An 18,264-nucleotide genomic window follows, 5' to 3' on the forward strand; every position below is an offset into this window, starting at 1 on the left:
ACTTAGGGAAGATGCTTCTCTGTGCTTCAGTTTCCTCATTTGTAAAATGAGGATAATAGTATCTTATAGAGTTATTAGGATTAAATGTTTGGCACATATATGCTCATAAATTTTATGTAGCATTATTACTGTTACTCCCTAACTACTGATGTGATCTCATTTCTGATTTGCCCCCTTTCACTTCAGTGCCAGATACACCCTGCCTTCCTTGCTGGCTCTGCTTTCAGTCTCAAAGCAGGCTGTCTCATAGTGGGGTTCCCATTTTATAGGTGGGAAAGCAAAGGATGGTGGACACAGGATAAAAGGGAGAAGAAACAAATGGCTCTCAGGAGCCATGCAGGTGGTCTGTGGGCTCATCCAATGGAAAACATTTTTTTGGTGTTTGCTATTTTTTAAGTGACTTTAACAAATTAATTAATTATTTTTGGCTGTGTTGGGTCTTCGTTGCTGCGCGCAGGCTTTCTCTAGTTACGGTGAGTGGAGGCTACTCTTCGTTGTAGTACGCAGGCTTTTCATTGCGGTGGCTTCTCTTGTTGTGGAGCACGGGCTCTAGGCACGCGGGCTTCAGTAGTTGTGACACGTAGGCTCAGTAGTTGTAGCTCACGGGCTCTAGAGCGCAGGCTCAGTAGTTGTGGCGCACGGGCTTAGTTGCTCTGCAGCATGTGGGATCTTCCCAGACTAGGGATCGAACCTGTGTCCCCTGCACTGGCAGGCGGATCCTTAACCACTGCGCCACCAGGGAAGTCCCTACTATTTTTTTTTTTTTTGCGGTACGCGGGCCTCTCACTGTTGCGGCCTCTCCCGTTGCGGAGCGCAGGCTCAGCGGCCATGGCTCACGGGCCCAGCCGCTTCGCGGCATGTGGGATCTTCCCGGACCGGGGCACGAACCCGCGTCCCCTGCATTGGCAGGCGGACTCTCAACCACTGCGCCACCAGGGAAGCCCCCTGCTATTTGCTGATGGTTAAAAAAAATCAAACTGAATAAAAATATATAAAATTAAAAAATTTTACTTCTTTGCTACTCATGCCCATTCTTATTTCTCAGAGGGAACTAATTTTTATAATTTATAGAAAATATATGTATTTTATATGTATGTTATATGTATGTTATACTCTTAAAATAAGAATGAATATGTATGTGTATGTAAATACATATGTGCATGTATATGTCAACTTCTAAATCAGTTCACATGGATCTTCCTCATTATTTTCAGTGACTAGGTAGTATTCCGTGCACGGGTGATCATAATTTAATCACTACCTATCGAAGAAATATTTTTCTTGGTTCATTTTCACCAAGTCTGTGAATCTACATTAAAAAGTGTAAAAAAAAAAGATTTGGGAAATAGAATCATGAGTGTTTGTTTGCTAAAGCAAATTCTTTTCCAATCATGTTTGTTTCTTTTGCCTTTGAGGAGTGGCTCACAAAGGTCTTTTTCTACCTGAATCAGGCCCCTGACGGGAGGGAGGAGGAATTCTGAACCTGAGCTTGGAAATGCCCTGCATGTTCTTGTCTTTGCTCTGTGCCCCCAGTCTTAGTGCACTCTGATTTTTCTAAACTATCTGAACACTTGAATGTTGCACTCCTTTGGCTCCATTGACTAAAGGAGAACTCTCTTAATTTGAAAGTGAATGTGGATTGTCCCACTGTGCGGGACACATGTTAAACTGGCTTGATTGGAGTTGTTTGGGCATTTCTCTGTATGTCATTTCAGTCATTTGTAGCAGGAGTTTCAGAGGTAATTAATTTCCCAGTGATCAAGATTTCATAAATCCTAGGGCTATAATCTCATCAGTATGCACAGTTTACTGATTACAACTTTGTTCCTGTAGCTTTAACCCTCTGGAGGCCCTTGGAGGACTGGAATGTATTACCAAATCAGAGGTACAGTTCATCATACTGTTCCCAGGTCTCATCGATTAAAACCATGGGTCTGCTGCAGAGCTTGGATGTTGTCTTAAAAAGCGAAGTTTCTGATTTCACAGTAGTCAAAGGATGTGTCTAGTCCATCCCCACTCCTCATTCTGAAGGGGAAAAAACCAGACCCTGAGGGATCTGGTCCTCCATTTTATCCAAAGCCTCGGAATGTCACTGAGATGGTTGTTTAAATGTAAATAATTGGAGTCACTCAGGTCACACTTTGGAAATGCCTTTTTTTGAGGGAGAGCGTGACAAATTCTGTGGTTTGGTTATGAGCTGCCTTTGCCTCTACCTGTTGGTCAATCTGTGGAATATTTCCCAGTGTCTGTCTTTATTGGTGAGAAACTAGGCACAACCAGTTCTGCACCGCCTCCTGCAGAAAACACAGCTTTAGCCTGTGGGCTCCACGAACTCTAGTTAAGCCATCAGCACCCAGCAAGTGTGAGTGGTTCATTCGCTCATCCCACAATGATTGCAACATTGTTGCCTTATTAACTGCAAAGAATTAAATCAGGATTCCCACATTAGCAACATCCTAACTGTGGGATTAATGTTCTCAGTGAAATTAATCAATATTAAAAAAAAATCCTCCAGTATTTGGGTTAATGGAAGGCCTTTAAAGAAGAGCCTATTCTAAAGCCAGATCTTGAGAGTGGGAGAAAGTCAAGAAAAACAAAAGGACAAGAAGGCTTAGGAAGGGCCATTACTGTGGCTTCTCTCTTAATATTGTGATGCTTAAACCTTTCATAAAATAAACCTAAAAATTATAAAAGTGATAAGTGGTTCTTGTAAATAAATCTGAGAATATAAGGGCATATACCGAAAAGTGGACCCATCCACGTCAGAACCTAGTTACTCCCTTTGTGCATCCTTTGAAGTATTGTTTATGCATGAATAAGTATAAGTACATATATGCTTCTTTTTAAAAGTAAAAGAGTTATACTATGTATGTTATTTATGCATAATCAATTTCCTCAAAACTTAGTGGCTTAAAGTAACAGTAAACATTTGCTAACTGGTGTAGTTTCTGTGGGTCATGAACTGAGGAGCAGTTTAGCCACGTGGTTCTTGCTTGGGATCTCACGAGGTGGCAGTCATCTGAAGGCTTGACTGGGGCTGAGGATCCACTTCCAGTGTGGCTTCCTCACAGGGCTGGCACGTTGGTGCTGGCTGGTGGCAGGAAGCCTTGGTTCCTCTCCATGAGGGCTTCTCCACAGGCCTGCTCAAGTGATCTCATAACACGAAGGTTGGCCTCCCCCAAAAGGAGTGATCCAGAGAACAAGGAGGACCTGCAATGACCTTTAGAACCCAGCCTCAGAAGTCACACCATCATCTCCACCTTACTCTACTGGTCACACAGACTAAATGCAATTCACTTTGGGAGGGGACTACATAAGAGCATAAAAGCAGGAGTCAAGGATCACTGAGGGCCATATTGGAGGCTGGCTACCACACTGTATATGAACACATCTTGGACATTATTTCCATATCAGCATTTAGAGATTGACCTCATTATTTTAAATGGTTGTATCCATTGTATGGATATACTATATAAGGAATCCTCCAGCTTTTAGGTTGTTTCCAGATTTTTGCTATACATATATTGCTATTCAGGCAATCTTTGGGTGAATATCTTTTTATATCTTTACATACTTGTTCATTCAGTATTCTTCCACCATGTACTATATGCCAAGTCATGCTCAAGGCAGTGAGGGACATTGTGGAGAACAAAATAGGCAAGATCCCTGTTCTCACTGAGTTGACTTTCTGATTGGGCAGAGACCAGAAATAAGAAAAATATCTACTAGTAGTAAATTTTAAGAGAGGGCAAATGCTAAGAATACTAGGGTTTCAGGGAAGGTTTCAAAGAAGGTGAAATTTAAGTTGCAATATAAAGGACAAGAAAGCCAGCCCTGGGAGGATTCCAAGCAAGAGCTTCATGGGAATGGGTGAGGGGAATAAGTATGAGCAAATAGGTTGGAGAGACAGGCAGGTGCTGGGTAACTGAAGAGATTTGTAAGGGAGTAAGGAGCTTGACTTTCCTTCTAGGTGGGATGCCATAGGATTGTCTTACTGATAGTCACAGGATATGGATTATAGAAGGGCAAGAGGGAAGCAGGAACAATTAGGGAATTCCAGCAACGCAAGCAAGAGATGATGTCGGCTTGAATTCGGGTGATGATAGAAGGGAACTAATTTGGGCTGCGTTTTGAAGGTAGAGTCAAAAGATGTGAGGAAAAGAGAAATCTAGGAATCGAAGATCATAGATTTTTTTCTCAGTGGATAATGATGAAATAATTAGGCGTGAGCAAGTTTGGAGTTTGAAAGTCAAGAGTTCTGTTTTGGCCAAGACATCTTGAGTTTGAGATGCCTGTCAGACATCCAAGTAGAACCGTTGAGTAGGACATTTGGATATCTGAGTCTGGAATTTTCAGTGATCAGGGTGAGAGATCCAGATTTGAGTCTTTGCCATATCACTAGCACTTTAAAAGTAAAGGACTTAGCTATTCTAGGCAAGAGAATAGATGAAGAGAAGGGGGCCTGGGACAAAGGCCTTTGACACTTAAAACTTTTCAAGCAGAGAAGGAGCCAGTAAAAGAGACTGAGAAGGACTGGCCACTGGAGCAGAAAGAAAGTCCAGAGAATCTGTTTTGGGGGAAGCCAAGGGCATGAAGGAGAGAGGGGTCAATCACAGGAAATATTACTAGAGGTCAAGTGAGATAAGAACAGAGAAGTGACTATTGGATCTTATCACATGGAGAACGTTGGTGACCTTGACAAGACCATCAATCTCTATGTTGTGGTGGGGAGAGGAAGCCAGAAGGTTCAAGAAAGAATGAGAAGTAAGGAAGTGAATGCAGTGATGATAGACAATCCTGACAATCCCGTACAGCAAGTTTAATTGCAAAAGGGAGCAGAGGACTGTGGGGCAAGAGAGGCACTGAGAGTGATTCTGTTATCTTTTTTTTTTTTTAAAAAAAAACACTTTTTGGCCACGCCACGTGGTGTGCAGGATCTTAGTTCCCTGACCAGGGGTCGAATCTGCACCCCCCTGATGTGGAAGTGGGTAGTTTTAACCACTGGACCACCAGGGAACTCCCTCTGTTATCTTTAGAATGTAGTGATGGGAGTGATCCAGTAGAGAGCAGAGAGATACTGATGGTGGGAGAGACTTTGGATATACTGTATTTCTAGAAGTAGAATTCCTGGGTCAAAGGGTATGTATCATTTTGATCAGGATTAATTGCCCTATTGAGATGGCATACCAGTCAGTTTACACACTTGTCAACAGTGTGTGAGTGTCTTTGCCTCACACTGTTGTAAACACAGAGTTTTCACAGTCTTAAATATTTGCCTATCTAAACTTCACAAATTTTGAGTGTAATCGTCATGCAGAGCTATGAGCACCTTGGGAGAAATGAAACTGTCTTTCCTCCTTTATTTACTTTGGGCATATTCTTTTCCTGCCAATCTTCACCACTAAAGCAGTGCCACTTGAAAGGTGCTAGCTTTGGGGAAATTCGGTCCCATTTCTCTTTGTATTGTCTCTGAGAGGAAACCTAAAGTATTCTTTTGGGTGGGTTGCAGAAAACTCCTGTTCCATTTGGGACCTCCTTTGTTCTAGAAAGTCCTCTATCATTCTTTCACAGAGAATAGGAGGGCATGGCTCTAGCCCATCCACCTGATACCTAATAGCTTGGAGTCTGAGCCCTGGGCCCTGGCCAGCTCACCTGCAGATGAGGGATTAATCCTCAGCATCACCAGGTCTTGGCTGTCATCTGAGTACCTTACTCCAGCTTCAGCGTGTAGCCTGGGGTGCGTGACTTCAGGGCATAAAAGAGTTTAATTAGAGCTTCTATGTAGCTCTGGCTAGACTTAATTACCTAATCCCCCGACAGAGTAGTTTAGCCAAGATCCTGTGTTCAGAGCTCTTTCAGAAGCTACCTGGGCACTTGGAGGGGACTGTATCTAGTTCTTATCGGTGACAGACAGATTTTCCCTCCAACTAAAGATTTTTGTAGATGGGAGGTTTTGTTTAAAATATAGCTGATTTATCAGAATTTATGGTTTAAAAAGAATTGCAGGGCAAGGAAGGAAATGATAATATTTATTCCAATGATAGTTTCTGTTAATTAAAACTAGAATTCTTTTTTTTTTTTTACTTCTTAAAAATTTAATAATTATGGAGAATTTTGTACCCACACAGAAGATGACTGAGTTGTATAAGGAAGCTCTAGGTCCACGTACCCCTCACTCAGTCCCAACAACCATCCACCCTTCAATTCTGCCCCTTTCAGCACCACCCCGTTTATTCTGAAGCAAGTCTCAGAAATCATATTATTTCACTTGTAAATGTTTCAGTGATTCTAAAAGAAAAGGAGTTTAAAAATCATACCTTAAAAATAAGCAATTCTTTAATATCAAATATCCTGTCAGTGTTCAAATTTCTACTTGTCTCAAATGTCATACTGGGTTTTTTTGTTTTTGTTTTTTAAAGGGCATATGCGTTTTTGTTTTTTTTTAAAGAAGACGTTGGGAGTAGGAGTTTAGTAATTAATTAGTTTATTTTTGCTGTGTTGCGTCTTCATTTCTGTGGGAGGGCTTTCTCTAGTTGTGGCAAGCGGGGGGCCACTCTTCATCGCGGTGAGCGGGCCTCTCACTATCGCGGTCTCTCTTGTTGTGGCGCACAGGCTCCAGACGCGCAGGCTCAGTAGTTGTGGCTCACGGGCTTAGTTGCTCTGCAGCATGTGGGATCCTCCCAGACCAGGGCTCAAACCTGTGTCCCCTGCACTGGCAGGCTGATTCTCAACCACTGCGCCACCAGGGAAGCCCGTTTTTTTTTTTTTTAGTTAAAAAAAAACCCTAGAATCCAAATAAAGGTCACACATTGCAATTGATTAATGTCTTTTAAGCCTCTTAATTTATCTTTTTTTTTCCTTCTTGCAATTTATTTGTTGAAGAAAAAACAGGTTATTTGTTGGGAGATTTTCCCACAGTCTGGATTTTGCTAACTGCACTCCATTGGCAATTTAAAAAGCCTGCCGTGGGAGAGAAAAGGCTCTTTTGACCCAAGAACTCTGATTATATATCCGTTCATTTTGCACTTTATGGGAAGCAACTAGGAATACTAAAATCCTTATCACTTTGCTCTTCTATGTAAGGATCTTTTTTTTTTTTTTTTGATGTACGCGGGCCTGTAACTGTTGTGGCCTCTCCTGTTGCGGAGCACAGGCTCCGGACGTGCAGGCTCAGTGGCCATGGTTCATGGGCCCAGCCACTCCGCGGCATGTGGGATCCTCCTGGACCGGAGCACGAACCCGTGTCCCCTGCATCGGAAGGCGGACTCCCAACCACTGTGCCACCAGGGAAGCCCCTATGTAGGGATCTTAATGTGCTCCTAAGGACAGGGAAGAGCAGGCCCCAGGCCACTGTCCACACCTGGCTGGCTGTGCCTGGGAATTCCACTCTGACAGGACCCATCCTTAACTGACAGTGTGGACGTTCCACATGTGCCTTCTGCTCCCACACATTCATTCTGGCCTTCCCAGAATGTCCATCATTCTTTAAATCTACAGTTTGGAGCTTTTAATTTTCTTTTTTCAGGTGGGCAGGAATAGTTATTTTAGAAAGAGAGATGTTTCAGTCTCCAGAGCCTATCCTGGAGTTTTTTCTTTCAAGATACTCTTTTGTGTGTTGGACTCTTTCCGACCTGTGTCTGCCCCTCTCTTTTCTTTCAAGTGGTGATTCTCTAGGCCAAGAGCAATCTTAGGCCCAGGGCTGATGGTCCAGGATGCCCTGCGCTGGCTGGTCTAAGGAGAAGCATGAATGGCTTCTGCGTCTTTTTGGGAGTGGTATTCAACTGGCATCTGGGAAAGCATGAGCAAAATTAAATAAAATCTCCTGAGCAGATCTAGGGAGGCCAAGCCACAACTTGAAGGTTCTTCTGGATCTTTCAGCTTGGACAGGAATATGACACCTGAGTGTCTCGAGGTGAGGTGGGAGTGAAGCAGGAGGCCAGGATGGTCACAGGAGCCAGAAGGAAACTAACTGTGCAGGGCAAGGGGCCCATCAGAAGCCCAGGGCCCTGAGCCACTATCAGCCCCTCCCTTGTGTTTCTCTCTCTCTCTCTTTCTTTCTCCTTGTGGGCAAGGTAACCAGAACACCTTTTACACAGGAAGCCCTATGGTAACCACCCTCTGACCTTTTTTTTGTCCTACCCAACCCCTGCCTTATGGCCCAGAGCTCTCCTTCCTCGAACTTCAACCTTTAGAGTTAGAAACCAGAATCTTCCACTTTTTTCTTTCTTTCTTTCTTTTTTTTAACCTTAAAGCTGCCTTCTGGGGAGATGAGGTAAGGAGAATGCTCTTATCTTGATTTCAGGGGGTGGAGATGACAAGCTTCCTCCAGAGAGCTAATTCTGGAGCCCTGACTGGGAATCACCCAGGTCTCAGGAAGTCTTTGTGGCTGTGGAGTCCAGATTCAGGGTGTGGCAGGTATGTTGTTTGTTATCAGGAGAGAAAGCAGGCAGAGCTGTAATTTATGACTTAGAGCCCATAAATCTCTGAGTAAAAAGAATGCAAGGCTCTGAGTTTCCCACGAAACTGCTTGAGATAGACCCCCCCCTACCAGCGCCCCCCAGTGGTGAAGAGCAAGTACTCTGGAGCCAGATGAACTGGGTTCAAATCCTCACTTCACCAAGAGTGACTTTGGGAAAATTACTGATTTCTCAGTGCTTCAGCTTAATGAGCTGTAAGACAGGGCTAGTGATTCTTCATATGATTTCTGAGGATGAAATGAATGAATACATTTAAACTGTCTAGAATGGTACTTGGCCAGAGTATGTGCTGACTAATATTAGTTACTATTATTTTCCTTTAATCCAGTTCCTGTGCAGGGACAGTGGAAAGCATGGGGTGATATGGGAACACTAGGAGGGCTTGAACATTCAAGGGAGCTGAGGGGTGTCAGGGAGGCTTCCTTGGAGGACTAATGCCTGAGCTGGGTAAGTGAGCATCCCAGGAGCAGCGTGTTATGTGTGGGGCAGATGGGCAGGTGAGATGGGTAGGAGTACCTCACAGAGCTTAGGCTTAACCTGGAAATTGTGGGGACCCTCCATGAGGTTAAGGTAGGGAGATGGTCAGGTGTGCCTCCCAGCAGCTGGTGGAGGCTGAGTTTGAAGAAAGGCAAAGTGGGTGCAGGAGGTGAGTCTGGTCTCTTAAAGTAATTCAGGCCAGAAATGGCAAGGGCCTGAATCTCCGTGCTAGGGTTGGAGAGGAGGGGATGGGGGACTCAGGAGGTAAAGCCTAACAATGAATGAATGAGAGGAGGAGGGACCAGAAACAGCATGACACTCAGGTTTCTGGCTCATGCTATCAGGTGAATGGGGGTGTTGCTGCTGATTGAGACAGTAAACAAAGGAGGGGCCGTCTGGATCCTCCAGAGGAGGAATGAGGGGGTAAGGGAGTGAAAATGTTCAATTCAATCTGGTGTGACTAAGGCATTTGAGATGCCTATGTGCTGTCTAAGGGGAGATGTCCTGTAGTCAGTTTATTTATACTCTGCTCTGTCCCCAGGTAGAATTTAAAGTGATATATAAGGATACATAAAGTAGAGGCAAATATGGAGTGTAGTCTTAAAATCCAGGAGTTCCCCAAAATTAGGATTTCTGGCTTTGTCTAAACATATTGGAAGTTCTGGGAGCTCTGAGCCATAGTCTAATGTGGCAACAATTATTTGGATCTAAGGAGCAGTCACTGTTCTTTATTTTTTTAATTAGTTTTTGGGGTTTTTTTTCTTTTTGTTTTTTTATACAGCAGGTTCTTATTAGTCATCAATTGTATACACAACAGTGTAGACATGTCAATCCCAGTCGCCCAATTCAGCACACCACCATCCCCACCCCCCCGCGGTTTTCCCCCCTTGGTGTCCATACGTTTGTTCTCTACATCTGTGTCTCAACTTCTGCCCTGCAAACCCGCTCATCTGTACCATTTTTCTAGGTTCCACATACATGCGTTAATATGTGATATTTGTTTTTCTCTCTCTGACTTACTTCACTCTGTATGACAGTCTCTAGATCCATCCACATCTCAACAAATGACTCGATGTCTTTCTTTTTTATGGCTGCGTAATATTCCATTGTATATATGTACCACAACTTCTTTATCCATTCATCTGTCGGTGGGCATTTAGGTTGCTTCCATGACCTGGCTATGGTAAATAGTGCTGCAATGAACATTTGGGTGCATGACTCTTTTTGAATTATGGTTTTCTCAAGGTATATGCCCAATAGTGGGATTGCTGGGTTGTATGGTAGTCCAATTTTTAGTTTTTTAGGGAACCCCCATACTGTTCTCCATAGTGGCTGTATCAATTTACATTCCCAACAACAGTGCAAGAGGGTTCCCTTTTCTCCACACCCTCTCCAGCATTTATTGTTTGTAGATTTTTTGATGATTGCCATTCTGACCAGTGTGAGGTGATACCTCATTGTAGTTTTGATTTGCATTTCTCTAATAATTAGTGATGTTGAGCATTCTTTCATGTTTTTGTTGGCAATCTGTATGTCTTCTTTGGTGAAATGTCTATTTAGTTCTTCTGCCCATTTTTGGATTGGGTTGTTTGTTTCTTTAATATTGAGCTGCATGAGCTGTTTATATATTTTGGAGATTAATCCATTGTCCGTTGATTCATTTGCAAATATTTTCTCCCATTCTGAGGGTTGTCTTTTCGTGTTGTGTATGGTTTCCTTTGCTGTGCAAAAGCTTTGAAGTTTCATTAGGTCCCATTTGTTTATTTTTGTTTTTATTTCCATTTCTCTAGGAGGTGGGTCAAAAAAGATCTTGCTGAGGTTTAGTGTTCTTCCTATGTTTTCCTCTAAGAGTTTTTTAGTGCCCGGTCTTACATTTAGGTCTCGAATCCATTTTGAGTTTCTTTTTGTGTATGGTGTTAGGGAGTATTCTAATTTCATTCTTTTACATGTAGCTGTCCAGTTTTCCCAGCACCACTTATTGAATAGACTGTCTTTTCTCCATTGTATATCTTTGCCTCCTTTGTCATAGATTAGTTGACCATAGGTGCATGGGTTTATCTCTGGGCTTTCTATCTTGTTCCATTGACCTATGTTTCTGTTTTTGTGCCAGTACTATATTGTCTTGATTACTGTAGCTTTGTAGTATAGCATGAAGTCAGGGAGTCTGATTCCTCCAGCTCCGTTTTTTTCCAAGACTGCTTTGGCTATTCGGGGTCTTTTATGTCTCCATACAAATTTTAAGATTTTTTGTTCTAGTTCCATAAACAATGCCATTGGTAATTTGATAGGGATTGCACTGAATCTGTAGATTGCTTTGGGTAGTATAGTCATTTACACAATATTGATTCTTCCAATCCAAGAACATGGTGTATCTCTCCATCTGTTGGTATCATCTTTAATTTCTTTCATCAGTGTCTTATAGTTTTCTGAATATAGGTCTTTTGACTCCCTAGGTAGGTTTATTTCTAGGTATTTTATTCTTTTTGTTGCAATGGTAAATGGGAGTGTTTCCATAATTTCTCTTTCAGATTTTTCAGCATTACTGTATAGGAATGCAAGAGATTTCTGTGCATTAATTTTGTATCCTGCAACTTTACCAGATTCATTGATTAGCTCTAGTAGTTTTCTGGTAGCATCTTTAGGATTCTCTATGTATAGGATCATGTCATCTGCAAACAGTGACAATTTTACTTCTTCTTTTCCAAATTGTATTCCTTTTATTTCTTTTTCTTATCTGATTGCCATGGCTAGGACTTCCAAAACTATGTTGAATAATAGTGGTGAGAGTGGACACCCTTGTCTTGTTCCTGATCTTAGAGGAAATGCTTTCAGTCTTTCACCATTGAGAATGAGGTTTGCTGTGGGTTTGTCGTATATGGCCTTTATTATATTGAGGTAGATTCCCTCTACGCCCACTTCCTGGAGAGTTTTTATCATAAATGGGTGTTGAATTTTGTCAAAAGCTTTTTCTGCATCTATCGAGATGATCATATGCTTTTTACTCTTCAATTTGTTAATATGATTTATCACATTGATTGATTTTCATATATTGAAAAATCCTTGCATCCCTGGGAAAAATCCCACTTGATCATGGTGTATGATCCTTTTAATATGTTGCTGGATTCTGTTTGCCAGTATTATGTTGAGGATTTTTGCGTCTATATTCATCAGTGACATTGGTCTGTAATTTTCTTTTTTTGTAGTATCTTTGTCTGATTATGGTATCACATTGATGGTGGCCTCATAGAATGGGTTTGGGAGTGTTCCTCCCTCTGCAATTTTTTGGAAGAATTTGAGAAGGATCGGTGTTAGCTCTTCTCTGAATATTTGATAGAATTCACCTGCGAAGCCATCTGGTCCTGGACTTTTGTTTGTTGGAAGATTTTTAATCACAGTTTCAATTGCATTACTTGTGGTTGGTCTGTTCATATTTTCTATTTCTTCCTGGTTCAGTCTTGGAAGATTATATCTTTCTATGAATTTGTCCATTTCTTCCACGTTGTCCAAGGTAGGCTTGTATAGCTATAAACCTCCCTCTTAGAACAGCTTTTGCTGCATCCCATAGGTTTTAGATAGTCGTGCTTTCATTGTCATTTGTCTCTAGGTAATTTTTGATTTCCTCTTTGCTTTCTTCAGTGATCTCTTGGTTATTTAGTAACGTATTGTTTAGCCTCCATATGTTTGTGTTTGTTACGTGTTTTTCCCTGTAATTAATTTCTAATCTCATAGCGTTGTGGTCAGAAAAGATGCTTGATATGATTTTAAGTTTCTTAAATTTACTGAGGCTTGATTTGTGATCCAAGATATGATCTATCCTGGAGAATATTCTGTGTGCACTAAAGAAGAGAGTGTAATCTGCTGTTTTTGGATGGAATGTCCTATAAATATCAATTAAATCTATCTGGTCTATTGTGTCATTTAAAGCTTCTGTTTCCTTATTTATTTTCATTTTGGATGATCTGTCCATTGGTGTAAGTGAGGTGTTAAAGTCCCCCACTATTATTGTGTTACTGTCAATTTCCTCTTTTATAGCTGTTAGCAGTTGCCTTATGTATTGAGGTGCTCCTATGTTGGGTGCATATATATTTATAATTGTTATATCTTCTTCTTGGATTGATCCCTTGATCATTATGTAGTGTCCTTCCTTGTCTCTTGTAACATTCTTTATTTTAAAGTCTATTTTATCTGATATGAGTATTGCTACTCCAGCTTTCTTTTGATTTCCATTTGCATGGAATATCTTTTTCCATCCCCTCACTTTCAGTCTGTATGTGTCCCTAGGTCTGAAGTTGGTCTCTTGTAGACAGCATATAGATGGGCCTTGTTTTTGTATCCATTCAGCAAGCCTATGTCTTTTGCTTGGAGCATGTAATCCATTCATGTTGAAGGTAATTATCGATATGTATGTTCCTATGACCATTTTCTTAATTGTTTTGGGTTTGTTTTTTTATGTCCTTTTCTTCTCTAGTGTTTCCCACTTAGAGAACTTCCTTTAGCATTTGTTGTAGAGCTGGTTTGGTGGTGCTGAATTCTCTTAGCTTTTGCTTGTCTGTAAAGCTTTTGATTTCTCCATAGAATCTGAATGAGATCCTTGCCGGGTAGAGTAATCTTGGTTGTAGGTTCTTCCCTTTCATCACTTTAAGTATATCATGCCACTCCCTTCTGGCTTGTAGAGTTTCTGCTGAGAAATCAGCTGTTAACCTTATGGGAGTTCCCTTGTATGTTATTTGTCGTTTTTCCCTTGCTGCTTTCAATAATTTTTCTTTGTCTTTAATTTTTGCCAGTTTGATTACTATGTGTCTTGGCATGTTTCTCCTTGGGTTTATCCTGTATGGGACTCGCTGCGCTTCCTGGACTAGGGTGGCTATTTCCTTTCCCGTGTTAGGGAACTTTTCAACTATAATGTCTTCAAATATTTTCTCAGGTCCTTTCTCTCTCTCTTCTCCTTCTGGGACCCCTATAATGTGAATGTTGTTGCGTTTAATGTTTTCCCAGAGGTCTCTTAGGCTGTCTTCATTTCTTTTCATTCTTTTTTCTTTATTCTGTTCCACAGCAGTGAATTCCACCATTCTGTCTTCCAAGTCACTTATCCGTTCTTGTGCCTCCATTATTCTGCTATTGATTCCGTCTAGTGTATTCTTCATTTCAGTTATTGTATTGTTCATCTCTGTTTGTTTGTTCTTTAATTCTTCTAGGTCTTTATTTAACCTTTCTTGCATCTTCTCGATCTTTGCCTCCATTCTTTTTCCGAGGTCCTGGCTCATCTTCTCTATCATTATTCTGAATTCTTTTTCTGGAAGGTTGCCTATCTCCACTTCATTGAGTTGTTTTTCTGGGGTTTTATCTTGTTCCTTCATCTGGTACATAGCCCTCTGCCTTTTCATCTTGTCTATCTTTCTGTGAATGTGGTTTTTGTTCCATAGGCTGCAGGATTGTAGTTCTTGCTTTTGCTGCAGTCACCATTCTTAAGAGGGCATGGATTCTCCAGTTTACCACAGTCCCCACCACTCCCTATTGTCTCCCCAGCACTGAGGTAGAGTGTCAGTCCCATTTATCATCATGGACTATCTCTATCAAATGTGAAAAAAAAACCCAAAATAGGTTGAGTTTTCTTTTAAAATTCTCACTCTATTTTGCCTGTCTACATTAGCTGCCTGGCTGGTGATGCAGGCTGATGGTCATGGTGTGCAACTGTTGCCCATTCTGATTGGGGCCTTTGTTGTACCTGCTGTCAAATAGTTTGAGCGTGGCTTCTGCTGTAGGAATTTGGGTTTATGACAGGTGGTAAAATTGTGTATTTGGCCTAGGTGGCCCCCAGACTTGGCGCTAGGCCTTTGAGCAGCCAAAGAAAAAGAGGACATCTTATCAGCCAGGTAATTCATCTTGTCCATAAGATGATTGCTTAAGCAAATCAGGACTCTGCTCCGCACAAAAACCACACAGAAACTTCTCCTGAGAGTCTTCATAGAGAGGGAATGATATGTTCACACAACATCCATCCCCAGGGTGGATACTAACCTGGGGGAACTTCAAGATGGCGGAAGAGTAAGACGCAGAGATCACCTTTCTCCCCACGAATACATCAGAAATACATCTACATGTGGAACAACTCCTACAGAACACCTACTGAACTCTGGCAGAAGACCTCAGACTTCCCAAAAGGCAAGAAACTCCCCACGTACCTAGGTAGGGCAAGAGAGAAAAGGAAAAACAGAGACAAAAGAATAGGGACGGGACCTGCCCCTCGGGGAGGGAGCTGTGAAGGAGGAAAGGTTTCCACACACTAGGAAGCCCCTTCGCGGGCGGAGACTGGAGTGGTGGAGGGGGGAGGCTTCGGAGCCACGGAGGAGAGCGCAGCAACAGGGGTGCGGAGGGCAAAGCAGAGAGATTTCCGCACAGAGGATCGGTGCTGACCAGCACTCACCAGCCCGAGAGGCTTGTCTGCTCACCCGCCGGGGCGGGCGGGGCTAGGAGCTGAGGCTCGGGCCTCGGAGGTCGGATCCCAGGTAGAGGACTGGGGTTGGCTGTGTGAACACAGCCTGAAGGGGGCTAGTGCACCACAGCTAGCCGGGAGGGAGTCTGGGAAAAAGTCTGGACCTGCCGAAGGGGCAAGAGACCATTGTTTCAGAGCGCACGAGGAGAGGGGCTTCAGAGCACCGCCTAAATGAACTCCAGAGACAGGCGCGAGGTGGATGGACCTAGAGACTGTCAGAGTGAAGTAAGTCAGAAAGATAAAAATACCATATGCTAACCCATATATATGGAATCAAACCTAGGGGCAGGACAGGAATAAAGACAGACGTAGAGAATGGACTTGAGGACACGGGGAGGAAGAAGGGGAAGCTGGGACAAAGTGAGAGAGTGGCATGAATATATATATTCATATATACACTACCAAATGTAAAATAGATAGGTAGTGGGAAGCAGCTGCATAGCACAGGGAGATCGGCTCGGTGCTTTGTGACCACCTATAGGAGTGGGATAGGGAGGGTGGGAGGGAGATGCAAGAGCGAGGAGATATGGGGATATATGTATGCATATAGCTGATTCACTTTGTTATACAGCAGAAACTAACACACGATTGTAAAGCATTTATACTCCAATAAAGATGTTAAAAAAAAAAAAAATCTAGGGGCTTCCCTGGTGGCGCAGTGGTTGAGAGTCCGCCTGCCGATGCAAGGGATACGGGTTCGTGCCCAGGTCCGGGAAGTTCCCACATGCCGCAGAGTGGCTAGGCCTGTGAGCAGTGGCCGCTGAGCCTGCGCGTCCGGAGCCTGTGCTCCACAACGGGAGAGGCCACAGCAGTGAGAGGCCCGCGTACCGAAAAAAAAAAAAAAAAAAAAAAAAAATCTAAGGCTGATTCTAGTAGCTTTATTCAACATAGTCTAGTGGCATCTCCCCAGGCACAACTGCTTAAGCAATTCTAGTGGAGGCCAGTCTGCTACAGTTCGGGAACCTAATTCTCTACCAAACTGACCTAATACTGGGGTAATTTTAGAAAATATAGAAAATCTGGAGAAATGGATGGACTCCAAGTAATCTGCCGTAGATGATCCGAGGATTTGGTACCTGAACTTGCAGCAGTCACCTCTTAACTATCAGGGAGGGATTAGAGCCAGCATACAGAAGATGGTAAGGAGGAAAGACAAAAGGTCTTGGGTCTTTAATAACATTGTTTAAACACTGAAACAACCAACCCCTGTTGTGTGAGATAACAAATGTCCTTATTAAGTTTAAATTACTTTTATTGGGTTACTTGAATACTTGCTGACAAATGCATCAAAACTAGTAAAACCAATAACCAATTCAAGTCCAAAGAAAGAACAATGACAGCCATAAACAATCTAATTTCTCCTCCTGAGAGTGTAAGTATAGAAGAGGCAAATGGATGGGCTATGAGAAACATTGGCATGTCACAAGAAGTTGTAGCTCTAGATTCTAGAGGAGTGGAAATAAAACCATACTAATATGATTCTCAGGGGTTTCAGATCTCATGTCAGAGTTGGGGAAACAGACTTGGGAATTTGAATCACATAGTTTGTAGGTAAAACCATCACAGTAGATGAAAATGCTCTAGTTTGACCACATAGAGCAATGGAGAATACCCACATTCAAAGGGTAGGAATTAAAGTTTCCTGCTAAGGAAAGAACACAGAGAAAGAACAGTTAGAAAGGTTGGAAGAAAATCAGCATAGCAAGAGGTGATGGAAACCAAGAGAGTAGAAACTTTAAAAAGGCAGGAATTGGAAACAATGTCAAATACAGCCCACTAATATAAGGACTTGCGTATGAAAGCTGGGACTAATATAAGGACTTGTGTATGAAACTCACATGAAATCCAGGCTTCCATACATACTCCCTCCAAGATGTCATTCTGCAGACACAAATTTCCCTGATCTATCCCATTCTTGTTTTTCCTAAAGTCTTCCACAGAAACTTTCTTGTCTCAGATTTTTAGGAATGATAAAAAACAATTTACAATAAAGTTTAACTCCATGAGCTCCTAGGAACTTCTTCCTTATTTAGTTCGTGCCTGCCACTTCCTTAGCCAATTTTAAAAATGGCTTCCTGGAAGTTGTGGTCTAACCAGAAATTGAAGCAATAAAATCTTTGTTTGCTAAAAGATAGAGCTGCCAGACCAGTTTCAATTTCTCAGTTATCTTTTGATAGGTCCAAGGGATGGAGCCTCTCTGGAGGCAATGAAAATGGAGTTCTAGAAGTATGTGAAATGCAAGGGATTTCTGACAGAGTCATTCATTCCTTCTCAGTCTTCTGCCATCTACGTCCAGGCTTGCCTCAGGGAGAACCATGTCAAGAGTAAGGTGAGGGCATGTGGCTGATACAACTGAGATCCAATGTGTCCATCATCCAAAGTCTAAAGCACAAATTCTTCAGAAGTAGCCTCTGAACATTTATTTCACATTTATAAATTATGTTTATGAACTGTGTCATATGTTCATATGTTTATGAACTGTGTCAAGACTGTGAGTTTTTCAACTCACATTCCTTTAGAGAGATTTTACATAAGAAATAATCCTTACTGTTAAGGTTGTAACCTCTAAAGAGAAATGTTTCAGCTTGGTGGATACATAGAATTAAAAAAAAAAATCTAAAAGAGGGCTTCCCTGGTGGCGCAGTGGTTGAGAGTCTGCCTGCCGATGCAGGGGACGTGGGTTCGTGCCCCCGGTCCGGGAAGATCCCACATGCCGCGGAGCAGTTGGGCCCGTGAGCCACGGCCACTGCGCCTGCGCGTCCGGAGCCTGTGCTCCGCAACGGGAGAGGCCGCAACAGTGAGAGGCCCGCGCACTAA

At 42.4% G+C, this 18,264-nt stretch overlaps 1 protein-coding gene across 2 annotated transcripts in view; it reads left to right on the top strand.

The window, feature by feature from the left end:
• Positions 1 to 18,264, top strand: part of CRHBP (corticotropin releasing hormone binding protein) — a 102,400-nt gene that overhangs the window by 13,685 nt on the left and 70,451 nt on the right. For both annotated transcript variants that reach the window (XM_024732799.1, XM_024732800.1), the window contains one exon: positions 1,834 to 1,885. The gene's annotated coding sequence lies outside the window, so the exon portion shown is untranslated. The remainder of the gene's footprint in view (positions 1 to 1,833; positions 1,886 to 18,264) is intronic.

This window comes from Neophocaena asiaeorientalis, unplaced genomic scaffold (genome assembly GCF_003031525.2).
Source record: "Neophocaena asiaeorientalis asiaeorientalis breed wild unplaced genomic scaffold, Neophocaena_asiaeorientalis_V1.1 scaffold515, whole genome shotgun sequence".
In the NCBI taxonomy this organism is placed as follows: Eukaryota; Metazoa; Chordata; class Mammalia; order Artiodactyla; family Phocoenidae; genus Neophocaena; species Neophocaena asiaeorientalis.